We start from the raw sequence: 13040 nt of genomic DNA, 5'->3' as shown, positions 1-13040 counted from the left end.
TCAGGCGAACGGTCTTATGACCCCAAGTATTTTCATCACCAAGTGCATAAAATAATGATAGATGATCACAATGTCCCCACTCTTGAGTAAGTCTGATGCCACACTGATGGTCAGAAAAGCACTAAATTCACTGGGCTTGGAATTTGGGAATGAATTTTAATTAACTAAAAATCCTTATTAAACCAGAGAGATGGTCCCAAGCTCCTTGAGCTGATTCAAAACTTTGGAAGGGTAGCAGGGTATAAAATTAACCCTCAAAAATCAACTGCCTTCCTCTACGCCAACAGTGAGAAGAATGAGGCAACAATCAGGAAAGCACCTCCTTTTGCAATAGCCTCAATGAAAATAAAGTACCTAGGAATTACCTGAACTAAGAACGTAAAGGACCTTTTGGATGAAAACTTTAAAACCCTGAAAAAGGAAATTAATGCTTGAAGTCTTGAACTGTATCCCACATAGCAAGTGAACTAGAAAATAACCCACAAAACCACAGGAAATACTGGTGTAGATTCATAAGGCATGAACTCTTGTTCATCCTTTCATAAATCCTTTGTTTAGCAGAGGTGAACACTTAAATGGAGAAAGAAAACTCATTTCTAGGAAAAGGCAGGAAATTCAGCCTTGTAGAGTCAGTTTTTGGTGAATTATAGGCATTTGGGAAGGACAAGTAGGTGTAGAAATTCACATAGTATTTGACTGTGTAGAATTCAACAATTCAGTGCTGATAATAAGGAGCAGAGTACACATACATCCAGAGGAGTCAGCCAAAAAAGTTCAGACACCTGAATATAGATAGAATGTGTATAAAGATGCACTGAAAACAAGCACCAAGATTGTGAGGAACTAGTTTGAAGGTCACAGCAGTGCAGCTTTTGTCTGTGCCATTCTGCCCTTTGACAAATTGGGTGAATGACTGAGACACCAGTGAGGAGATGCAGTTCTTCTTCTACTGAGCAGAGAAGAGAACTCTTAAAAAATCCTCATCAAACCACCTGTGTATGAAACCCAATTCGAGGGGTTGTATGCATTTTCTAGAGTACAAGAACAAATAATCACCAAGTAAGAGCCTATGCACTAACAATTTACATCACAGTACTGGGGGATACGGGTCTCCAAGGAGTAATGTCCTCAGTTGGTGTCTGGACCTAAGCACCTGATGAGTCCATGTCCTTGTCATCTGAGTGCTTTAGAATATTGTGACAATACCAGTATACAAGACAGAGTATTTGTATCACCATGTCCTCATGTTCTGTTTTGAAACTTAATTGGAAAGTTCAAGGCTCTGAGTTCATATCTCACCACTGGAGAGAAGTGGTAGAGGGGAAACCTAAGCTGGAAATGTCGCTCAACTGGCAGACCACATGCCTAGCATGCACAAGGCCATGCCTTCAATACCCAGCACTGTAGACAAAAAGTGTGATTTCTCTGATATTGTCCAAATTAACGTTTTGTGTATTTGCAATGTTGAAAATGTGGACAATATACTCACAAATATTATCATATACTGAACTGCCCAGCCAAATACCTGGCATATCCATGTACTAGTCCTCTGAGTGTTAAGCCATTCTGGAATATAACAATACATAGTATACTCGAAAGCCTGTCCATATCTTGCTCAGGGATGCAATTATGTTCAATTTTGAAATGAAACAGAAACAGTAGACAAAGTCAAAGACATTTTCCGTTGTGATGTCAAGTACTTGCAACCACAATGCTTAGTCAGATAATCACAGTCTGTGTATGCCACTCACAATAAGTCCTGGGACGTGACAAAGATTTCAGATGAGGAAGAGCTGTTTGACCTTGCGTCAATCCCTCATACCCCAGGACTCTGCAGCTTGAAATGCTAAGCATCACTTTGGATGGAGTCCTGCATTCCACCTGCAGATGCTTTTATCCATCAGAGCGGCAGGACAGACAGCCTACACTAGAGCAAACAAGAAATAGAGAAGACATAGAAGCAGAAATTTAGATGTTATATCATATTGAACTCCTATTAGCACATGAAATGCAAAATACATAAAGCAACAAAAGCACAATGAACACTGAATTAGGTTAGCTAGGAACATAATATGTCTCAATCTTGCATAAAAGCTTTGTTTTGGAGAGTTTACATTTTAACTTTTGCTAGAAGAAGCTTCATTTCTAGACAAAAGCAGGAAATACCCTTTGCATTTACAGTATGTAAAGTTGGTATTAGGTGAATTATTGCTAACATCAATGAAAAACTAAGTCTATGAATTCACATGGTCCTTGACTGTGTATAGTTTAATCATTTAGCACAGACGAAAATGAACAGCCGGGCACTGATGGCTCATGACTGCACTCCTATCTACTCAGGAGCCTAAGCTCTGAGGATCAGAGTTCAAAACAACCAGGCAAGAAATCTGAGAGACTCTTTTCTCCAGTAAACCATCAGAAAACTTAAAATGATGCTGAGGTTCAAAGCAATAGAGTACTATCCTTGAGCTGATGAACTGAGACAACACCCAGGCCATGAGTTCAAGGCCCATGACTTAATCAAACAAAAATGAACCATACTTGTGAAGTCTTCCATCAAAGGCTAGATATCTGCATATAAATACACATGTGTATAAAGATATGTAGAGACCAAGGAACTATTTTCAAAGTCATAGCAGTGCAGCTGTTGTGAATGAATGAGAAACAGTGAGCAGACACCTTCTCAGAGGAAGAGGTAAGAATGACAAAGAAAAAGAGGATGTGCAATCCACCATCCCTAGCCATAAAGGAAATGCAAATCAAAATGTCTCTAAGATTCCATCTTATTCCAGTTACATTGCCCAACATTAGGAGTTAGAACAACAAATGCTGGGGGGATTTGAGGGAAAAGGAATCCTATTTCACTGTAAACTAATACAACCGCTTTGGACAGCAGTCTAGAGGTTCCTCAAAAAAATCCCTTAACTGTGACCTAGCCATATCATTTCAGGGCATCTATCCAGAAAAACACAAGCCAGAACACTGTAAATACAGTTGCACCTCTATGTTCATTTCTGTAATATTCATAATAGCCCAGTTATGGGAACAGTCCAGATCGCCTACAGTGGTGAGTGGATCCAAGTGATGCAATACTGATACACAATGTAGTTTTACAATGCCATTAAAAATTATGTAATTTGGGGTCAGGTGTTTGGCCTAGTGGTAGAATGCTTGCCCAGGATGCACAAAGACCTGGGTTCAATTCCTTGGTACTACATATATGGAAAAGCCAGAAGTGGTGCTATGGCTCAAGTGGTAGAGCACTATCTTTGATTAAAAAACCAAAGGACAATGCTCAGGCCCTGCGTTCAAACACAGGACTGACCAAAAAATAAAATAAAAGAATGTAATTTGGGAGCCTGGAGTGTGGCCTAGTGGTAGAGTGTTCACCTACCATGTACGAAGCCCTGAGTTCAATTCCTTAGTAACTCATATTAGAAAAAAGCTGGAAGTGGTGCTGTGGCTCTAGTGGTAGCGTGCTAGCCTCAAAAATCCCAAGGACACTGCCCAGGCTCTGAACTGAAGCTCCAGGAATGGCAAAAAAATCTGTCATTTGCGAGTTAATGGATGGGCCCAGAACAAATCATATTAAGTGAAGATAAGTCAAGTTCAGAAAGACAAATGACACATAGGCAGAGAATAAATCTAAAATACATGGTGACATGATAAGTCATAGAGGACTCTGGTCAATCATATATCGTTAGACCAAAGCAGGCACTCTTGGAGGAGGAACAAAGAGCCTCTCTGCTTCTGTCTATGGGGAGGATAAGGGAGGTACACAAAAGTGGAAGGACAGAGAGTGAACAAATGAAGTAGTGATATTCAGTAGAAATCATGTAGAAAATGAACTATATAACTCGTGGAAGGGAACAGAGGTGAAATATGGGAGAGAATAAAGGAGGGGATGTCATTATCTAAAGACAAATATATTCATTACCTGACTGGTGATATGGTAACCCCTCTGTATATCACCTATATAATAAAAAGAAAATTGCAAAAGCAGCAAGAAAGCACAACACAAAAAGCTGCCACTCTAAACACTTAAACAGAAAGGTTCCATTGTTGAACTGATGTTGCAAAACTAAATGGGTCTATCACAAATCTGTCAAACTCAAAGACATAGAAAAATGATGAAAAAATTATAAGCAACTACTTTATATGAGAACAAATCGCACTAATCATTTAGCTGTAGAGAAATACTAACCATAATGTATGATCTAGGAAGTCATATAATGTCAAGAGTCATATGTACTTTTTAATTACATAACAATATTGCATTCTTATATTTTTGAATGGGAAAGATTGGATAGTATTATTCACAAAAGACATGTGGAAAATAATGATGGGCAAGTAGAAATCCATACTACCTGTAAAGAGGCTTGTGTGTGTATATGCATGTGTACATGCACATGTATATATGTTTATATGTATATATGTATATATATACGTATATATGTGTATATATGTAGGCAAGTATGTCTGTGGCCCACTGAATACACACAAAGAAAGCCAGAAGTTGGCATGTAGGAAGACCATAATGAGGACTAATCTTACACAGAGTGTCACTGTCTTTATTTCTGCATAGTCATATTGTAGTATATGCTTGCACTATTGTATCTTTAGGAGTTCTCTGAAAAAAAGTGTAAAAGGTTATTAGTCAAATCTTTACTTTTCCCAGTAAAATGAAAGGTTGGAGATAAATGAGCACCTAATATGCATAGATACAAGGGGGTTAATACTAATTTGTTGTAATCACATATATATGAAATATGTGTGGACATATGTATCTTTGTGTTTTTCTTTGGATATGTATGTACATTTTCATACATGAGCCTCTATCTATGTATATGTTATACATATTATACCCACAACACAGATTACAGTATTATATAAGATATGCTATATGTAATACCTAATATAAACCAGATTTACTATATATACGGTACATATAAGCATATGTAGTATATATTCACACACAAAATACTCAGAATGTGGAATTTGCATTGGGGAAGTTCATATATAAAAACTGCAGTACAGATATCACTGTCAGCATTTTTGCATGTTCATTGTAGCATGAGATGTACCCTTCTGATTTAGTTGGATAAATGTATAACATGTTAAAAGACAGCATTGTCTTTCTTCCAGTTTTTTAGCTACATTATGCTTTCTGACCATTGCAAATTAAGTGTAGTGATCTGAATGTATCGTTGGCATTTCTATGTGAGCTTAGTCACATGTCACTGATTGCTATTAAAAAAACATTCAGAATTATACCTACTTTCTGTTTCAAAATTATCTGATTAGTTCCAATAAGTTGCCTTACTTCTACTTCATTATTTTGTGGAAGCTGCTTTAAAGCATTAAGGGCTATTGCATCTGACGCAGCTTCCACAGAAAGTTAAAATATTTCAATTTCCAATATACTTATGGGGTCAAGAAACACAAAAATGTATCTTTTCTCATTGTACCTTTGTGCTTATATTAGCACTATTCAAAAGAGCTGAAGCTGGGCACTGGTGACTCACGCCTGCCATGCTAGCTACTCAGGAGACTGAGATCTGAGGATCACGATGCAAAGCCAGCCTAGGCAGGAAATCCATGAGACTCTGACCTCCAATTAATCACGAGAAAAACAGAAGTGGCATTGAAACTCAGAGTGTTAGAGCCCTAGCCTTGAGCAGAACAGCTCAGGGAAAGAGCCCAGGCTCAGAGTTAAAACCCCATGACCCACAAAAAAACAAAAGCTACCTATTCACCAATGAGTACATATAAAACTGCTGTGTGTGGACAAAATGAGGAATGAGTCTGCTCTAAAAATGGAATGATATCATTATCAGGAAAATGGATAAGAGAACTCAGCATGCTAAGCCAAATATATCACACTGAGAGCTAAATGTCACATTTTTCTCTCCATTTGTAAATTTAGATTTAAAGATGAATAATGGGAAAGTACAAGAGGACCTTTTGGGGGAAGGACAGCAGTGGGGAGTGAGGACATGATAGGAGAAGGTATGGGACATATATAAAATGCTCTTCAGTATACTATCTGATAAAGTCAGAGCAACGGTTGAAATTATTCCGAGTGTGGAGAGCACATGTATGGAGGATACTGGAAGCACCACTGTAAACAACAAAGTTATTCCAATAAAAACAACCCCAAATCTGTAGACATTCAGAATGAGAGCTTGAAGTTTAAAAAAAATACCCAGATCTCCAATTCTATTATGAACACTGAATGATAGCAATATTAACTGAACACAAGGCAGTCAAACAAGTCAGGATGTCAAAAAATGAAGTGTAATCATTCAAACTTTGCAAACCAGTGGAACATATTGAAATGCAACTGACCCTGCTCAGGTACTACTGGTCCAGGCTCTCAACTGAAGTGTATGCATTTGAAGAAGTCACATGGTTTTCTCCAGGAGGGAAACTTCCCTTCAATTCTTCATCATGTGGAAGTTTTTTCATAGAAGACCCCTCGCTGGTAGGATTTGTGACAGGAGTATGGGCAAGAGACTGAGAGTGTGCAATCACCAAGGAAATTCCTTCAATGGCCTCCTTCATGCTGTCCACAGTACTGTGAAGTTTGCCAAGGACAAATACCAGCATTTTCTTAGTCAATAAAGAACTCCTTAGAGGTATTCAGTGGTATTTTACATGGAGAAATGCTCATCATGAGGCAAGGCAGACTCCTCTGAGACCAATTCAGACAACTGAGAGAAGACATTAGAATCATCTGCTCCATTTATTTGATGTGTGATCTATAAATTAAATAACAGTATTTCAAAATGTATATGTATTTCAGAAAATACATTCAATCCCATACATCAAATATACAAATGAGATAATTATTCATTACCAGACCTGGAGTTCTTTTTGCTTCTTAAAGGTTAGAGGAAAAATTAAAAAGCAAATGCATAAGATAAAGATGTAAAGATCCTATTTCAGCTATAATTCATGGCTACTATTCCTTAATTAGTATTCAAAATTAATTAAGTAAAAATGTTTGAATTCGTAAAAAATTAACTTTGTTGTTTTCAGTGTCTTTTATCACTGAGCTCTTTTCTTCTGATTTTCATGTGAAACCACTGTTGTTGCGGCCATGGTTGTTGTCAGGTCATTGTTCATGTCATTCAAGCATGTGATTATAGAAAAACCTTACAGATATACAGAAGTACGGCTGGTGAGAATATTTCAGCAAGCAATTAACTCAAGAACACAGAAAGCAACCTTGCACATCCCATAATCTTTGGAGGATAGGGTATCAAATACATATTTTTAAAATACAAATATTTTTACTAGGATAGTAATAAAATACAGAAACACTTTCCAGGAGAGAATTTGCTTATGTATCAAAAGATGATATTTGTATGATAAGAAGGATCCTAATACTGAATTAAGCAAAAGAAAAGGTAATGGTGAGCTGGGCTCTACTAGCTTGCATCTGTAATCTTAACTTCTCAGGAGGCTGAGATCTCAGAATCCATATTTGAAATCTGCTTAGGAATCAAAGTCTAACAGACTTATCTCTAATAAACCTTCAAATATTCAGTAGTGGAGCTGTGGCTCAAATGGGTGAGTGGTAACCAAGAGCAAAAACACCTCAGTGGGCCGGAAGCATGGCCTAGTGGTAGAGTGTTTGTCCAGCATGCACGAAACCCTGGGTTCAATTCCTAGGTACCACATACATAGAAAAAGCTAAAAGTGGTGCTGTGCCTTAAGTGGTAGAGCACTAGCCTGTGAAAATGCAAGGACAATGCCTCTTTCTTTCTTTCTCTCTCTCTTTTTTTTTTTGCTAGTCTTGGGGCCTGAGCACGGGGCCCCAGTTATGAATACAAGCCTTGGAACTGGCACAGAAAAAAAGAAAGAAGAAAAAAAAAAAAGAAAAACATCTCAGTGCCCAGGCCCTCAATTGAAGTCCTAGGATCAACAGCAATAGAAAAGGAAAGAGTATTTTCCTAGATGCACAAGGACACAAGAGTATATTGATCTATGCGTTAAGAAAAAGCATTCACTAACAAGAAAACTCAATGGAATTATATTCAGTGTGTTAGTTTTAAATACTGAAAATTTTACCACAATATAAAATTCCCCTTAGGAAGAAAAAAGTATAATAAGCTTAAAGAAATTAAAAGGACAATTTCTTACTGCTTATGCGCTCCCCCCCTCCTCCTCTCTCTCTCGATTTCAGATTCTGACCATGTCAACTTTTAAACTTAGGGCTTCTCTTAACTCTTGCTCAACTTTCTACACAATGTCTGGCTTCAACCTCATCTCATAAGGCACACTGCCTGCCTCCTTTAATGCTACTTATTGTGAACAGGGAGTCTCCCAGAATTTCATGATGGGTTGGCTTTGAACATGGACCTACCAAATCCCAGGCTTTTGATTACCTAAAGGAGAAGTTTCTGGTAAGAAGAGCTATTTCTTTTTTTTTCATATACTTTTATTGTAATTATTAGAAATGTTACATTTTATTCACCAGATAGAAGGTGCATTACTTCACAAACATTGATACCCTTTCTTATGTCTTGGTCCCCATTTCCCTCCCTCCACTCTGCCCCTCATCTTGTTTTTCCCCCTCTCTTAGCAGTAATGGGACAGGAAAATGTGAGAAACATGTATATGACATGAAAGATCATGAATACAGGGGCTGATACACAACTTGTATGGCCAGTATGTCTTTTTAAGATGTAGAGCCATTGACCAGGAATCCAAACTCCTATGTCCAGTCACAACTTCCTGACACACAGAGTGATAGCTAGGGTGCATAGTTCCACCAGGATTTTATTGGGAATAAAAGCAGGAGGACAAGTCCTGAGTTCAAGCCCCAATTCCAATACCAGGAAGTACATAAATGACAGATAGAAAAGACAGACTTATAGATGATAGATTGTATAATCATATCTGCACATAGGTACTTGTATTCAGGGAGGAATTATCTGAACATATTAATATTCAAAAACATCAGCAAACTAAATGGTTATGGAAGTCTAGGAGATAATTTTGAAACTTTTTGTGTGGTGACAGTTTCTATGACTAGTTTTTATCTTTATATACATCACTATTCATCGCTTCAGAATTTTTCTGTGAAATGCTGTGTAACAATTAAAAGAAAAAATAAATAGTTCACCTTTCTAACCCAGAGTCTATAAAACTAGCCTCATGTATCTTCAGCTAATCACAGTCTTTTTACTTATGATATTCAAATATCTATTGCTGAAGAAAGCACATAACCCTACATTCCTATACATGTTCTTTCTTATGATCTTTCCTTTTGTTCCAATTAATAGCACTGCTGAGAATTAGTCTCTTCACTAATAACACTTTTCTATGTTTTTAAATCTGCTTACTTAAGGCGAAAAAGCAGATTACATTGAAATGCAAACTGGCCTTCTCCTGTTTTCTAACACAATACTAGAGCTTAAACACAGGGCCTAAATGTTATCCTTTTCCTTTTTTCAATCAAGGCTAACGTTCTACCACTTGAGTCATAGCTCCACTTCTGATTCTTTGCTGCCACTACTGGCTTCAATCTGATCCTCAGATCTCAGCTTCCTGAGTAGCTAGGATTCCAGGCATGAGTCCCTGGTGCCTAGCTCAAAGAAAATCTTTATACATATGTCTTGCCATTGAGCAAAAGATCAACACAGAAAAAAAAAACAACTAGACTGAGCTTTTTCCCTCAGTATCATAGTCCCAGTAATGTTCATAAATATATTAGATGGTGTGATTACATCTCTGGTGCCAAGGGCATTTTGTATACCATCTGCACCTGTGGAAAAAATGGCAATGTAAACGTATTATTGGTATAAAAATGCTATTTTTCTTTTTGTCTTTAATTTGACGCTGAGACCTGAAGGCAAAGGCTTCATACACACTATGTACATGATGAAGCTACATTTCTTTTGTCAAGGAGTAATCCTTAATTCAAATGCTATATCATTTACAATCTTTTGGACAGACTAATTCCCTGCTCCTACCTAGGAAAGCATTCTGCTCTCTGGATTTACCAGTTCTGAATATTTCATACTTTTTCGTTTCAGATTGTATGAACAAACTACTAACCCAATAGCTCCATGTAATATTCATAATATAATTACTATATATACAGGGCTTCATATGACTTGAATTTTGATGAAGCCCCGGAGGAAGTGTAGAATAAATGTACATCATCAACAATTAAAATGAAAGGCCAAAACCACTACACTGTTAGCCTGAGAAATTAAATTTAAGAAGTCCAAAACACATGGGATCATCAAGGATACAGAACAATTTTTACACTTCTACATTATTTTAGATACATTATTGGGGAAAAAATCTGACATTTTCATAAAATTTACACTTACGTTTTATGAGCTAGCACTTATATTCCAGACATTTCCCTCAGAAAAATAAATGCATCTGAAGAAAGACTTCCATAGAATGTGTAGCCCAGGCTCAGTGGCTCACACCTCTAATTCTAGCGACTCAGGAGACTGGAATTGATAATATCATTGTCCAGGGCCAGACTAAGCCAAGTACTCACAATCCCTCATCTCAACAATAAAAAGCTGGACATGGTGATTCATGCTGTCATCCCAGTTCTGTGAGAAGCATAAATAGGGGGATAGAAGTCCAGGACGGCTTGGGATAAAGGAAGGCCCTATTCAGACAATCACAAGCACAAAGCTAACAAGAGGTATGGCTCAATGGTTAAAATAAAATCAACCCCAAACTACCTGGCAAGCACAAGCCTCTGAGTTCAAACTTCACTAAGTGTAACAAGGAAAAAAATAAAAACCAAGAAAATAATGCAGAGTGTTTATGTAATAAATGTAAGTATGTCAGAACGAAACAAATTTTATATGAAATGGTGCGTTCTGCAGTGTTCCTAAAAAATGCAAAAACTATACTATGGTAGGAAACAATAATATGTCAGCTATGGTGAAGCTTATTTGTAATAACAGCTCCCAGAGGGCTGAGACAGAAACATCTGGAATTCAAGGCCAACTAGGCTCTCCTTGTCTCAGACCTTGTCCCAAAAGAAGAAGCACAGTAAATGGAAGGAAGGAACAACAAGAAGGAGATACGGAGTATGATGGTACATGCTTTTAATCTCAGCTACTCTGGAGGCAGAAGAATCATGAGTGTGACATTCCTATAGTAAGCAGATGCCATACAATTTGTATTTTATGGTGGCCTTTTTGGGGACTGTACTGGCACAGACACAACCTCAGTCTCTAAGTGCTGCCTTGTAGCTTTTAGCTTAAAGGTTGTGCTGCACCATTTGAGCCACTCTCCTCCACTTTTCACTTTTTACTGGTTAACTATGGACGTTCCTGCATGGCCTGGCTTCAAACCACCATCCTCAGCTCTTAGTCTACTGGCTAGCTAGAATTACAGGAATGAGGTGCCCAAGTACAGAGCTCAGATGCAAATGTTAATATTCTATACCTAAAATTGTAACAAACAAGGCTTGACTATCTTGAAAACATGGATAAATTTTCATCTGATCCAGCAATTTTAAACTTTTATGAGAGAAAAAGGTGATATATAAATTTCAGTGGTGACCTCTTCATCAACTTAACTTACAATTGCCAGATCAATATTCTCTGTACTTCCTAACAACTTTTTGTAAGTTATTATTTGAGTGAAACTGGAATATATGGAAAATGACAATGTTATTATTAAGAAAACTTTTAGTTGGTTGTTAGTAGCAAACATCTTTCACCGTAGCTACTCAGCAGGCTGAGATCTCAGGATGACCGTTTGGAGCCAACCTAGACAGGGAAGTCCAGGAGACTCTTATCTCCGATTTACCACCAGAAAGCCATAAGTAGTGTGGCTCAAATGGTACAGCACTAACCGTGAGCAAGAAACCCAGACCTTTCCCCACCCCAGTTCAGGACCCACTCCCCACGAAATAAACGAACAACTTCTTAATGATAATAAACTATACATAAATAAACATCTAAATTATAACTGCAGTACCTATTTTAAGGTAAAGTCAATGTACGACAAACTCCAGATGCTCCTTTAGTAGGTCTACCAAGAGCCCCTGTCCGTTGGCCTCCAACTGTGCTTTCCACAGGGATTCCAGGCAAGCAGCTCCCATGGTCCTCTGGGCAGGAGGGGCGTGTCTAAGCGCGGGTGGGTCGGGCCGTGGGGCGGGGCTTGGATGGACTGCAGTCCACCTGCAGGCTGCCAGCCCAGCTGGTAGGGGCATCCTCACTGAGCTCTGAGGGAAGGTCAGTTGAGCAAGAGCCAGCCGAACTCTGCTAAACCATCTGGAAGAAGATGGGTGAAAACCAGCTGGTTACCAGGAAATAGCTCTTGCAGCTGCAGCACTGATCTCTCAAACTTGGCCAGGATTTCTGTTTTTTTTTGGTTCTTTCCATCTTCTTGTTAACTGAAGATAAGAGCTTCATACCCTTTGCAAACCAAGCTCAATTTGCACTGCAATCCTCAGTTCTCAGCCTTCTGGGCAGCTAGAATTACAAGTCAGAACCAATAATGCCCTGCTTAAACCTCTCTTGATTAGACGTTCTTTCTCAGGTTTTTGTTTCATGAGTGGAAAATGGACTCAAAACATCTAGCATTAGAACACCATGTGTTGACCTAGTAAGACATGTATCAAGCACTAAAAAGCTTTCACAGATTTACCTAGCCAATTCCAATAAACTAGTGCCTAAGTATCACCTATTTATCTTGTCCTAATACTTGTGCATGTGTGCCAGTGCTGAGACTTGAACTCAGGACCTGAGCATTGTCCATGAGCTTTTTGCACAAGGCTAGTACATGATCACTTTAGCCATTGTTCCACATCCAGCTCTTAAAGAGAGTTACTTGCAGATAAGAGTCTCTCAGGCGCCATGCTCCTATCATCTGTGGCAGAGTATGAAATAGGAGAGTCATTGTCCACATACACCTTGGGCAAAAACCAAAACCCTGTCTTAAAATAACTGGTGCAATTAAATACATGTAGCAGTAGAAAATAAAGTACAAAATACAACTGAAGTTTCAGTGAACGATAGAACAATATATATATTAGATTTTAA

At 38.2% G+C, this 13040-nt stretch overlaps 1 long non-coding RNA gene across 1 annotated transcript; it reads right to left on the bottom strand.

Moving 5' to 3' along the window:
* Positions 1-1431: 1431 nt before the first annotated feature.
* LOC150039239 (uncharacterized) lies at positions 1432-12105 on the bottom strand. The gene is made up of 3 exons (XR_016534461.1): positions 11974-12105; positions 6349-6761; positions 1432-1927 (listed from the first exon to the last, which is right to left on the bottom strand). It is a non-coding gene; the product is annotated as an uncharacterized LOC150039239 (long non-coding RNA).
* Positions 12106-13040: the final 935 nt, after the last annotated feature.

This window comes from Megascapheus bottae, unplaced genomic scaffold (assembly GCF_031878675.1).
Source record: "Megascapheus bottae isolate mThoBot1 unplaced genomic scaffold, mThoBot2.hap1 HAP1_SCAFFOLD_110, whole genome shotgun sequence".
Taxonomy (NCBI): Eukaryota; Metazoa; Chordata; class Mammalia; order Rodentia; family Geomyidae; genus Megascapheus; species Megascapheus bottae.
This window is presented reverse-complemented; position numbering and strand designations above follow the sequence as displayed.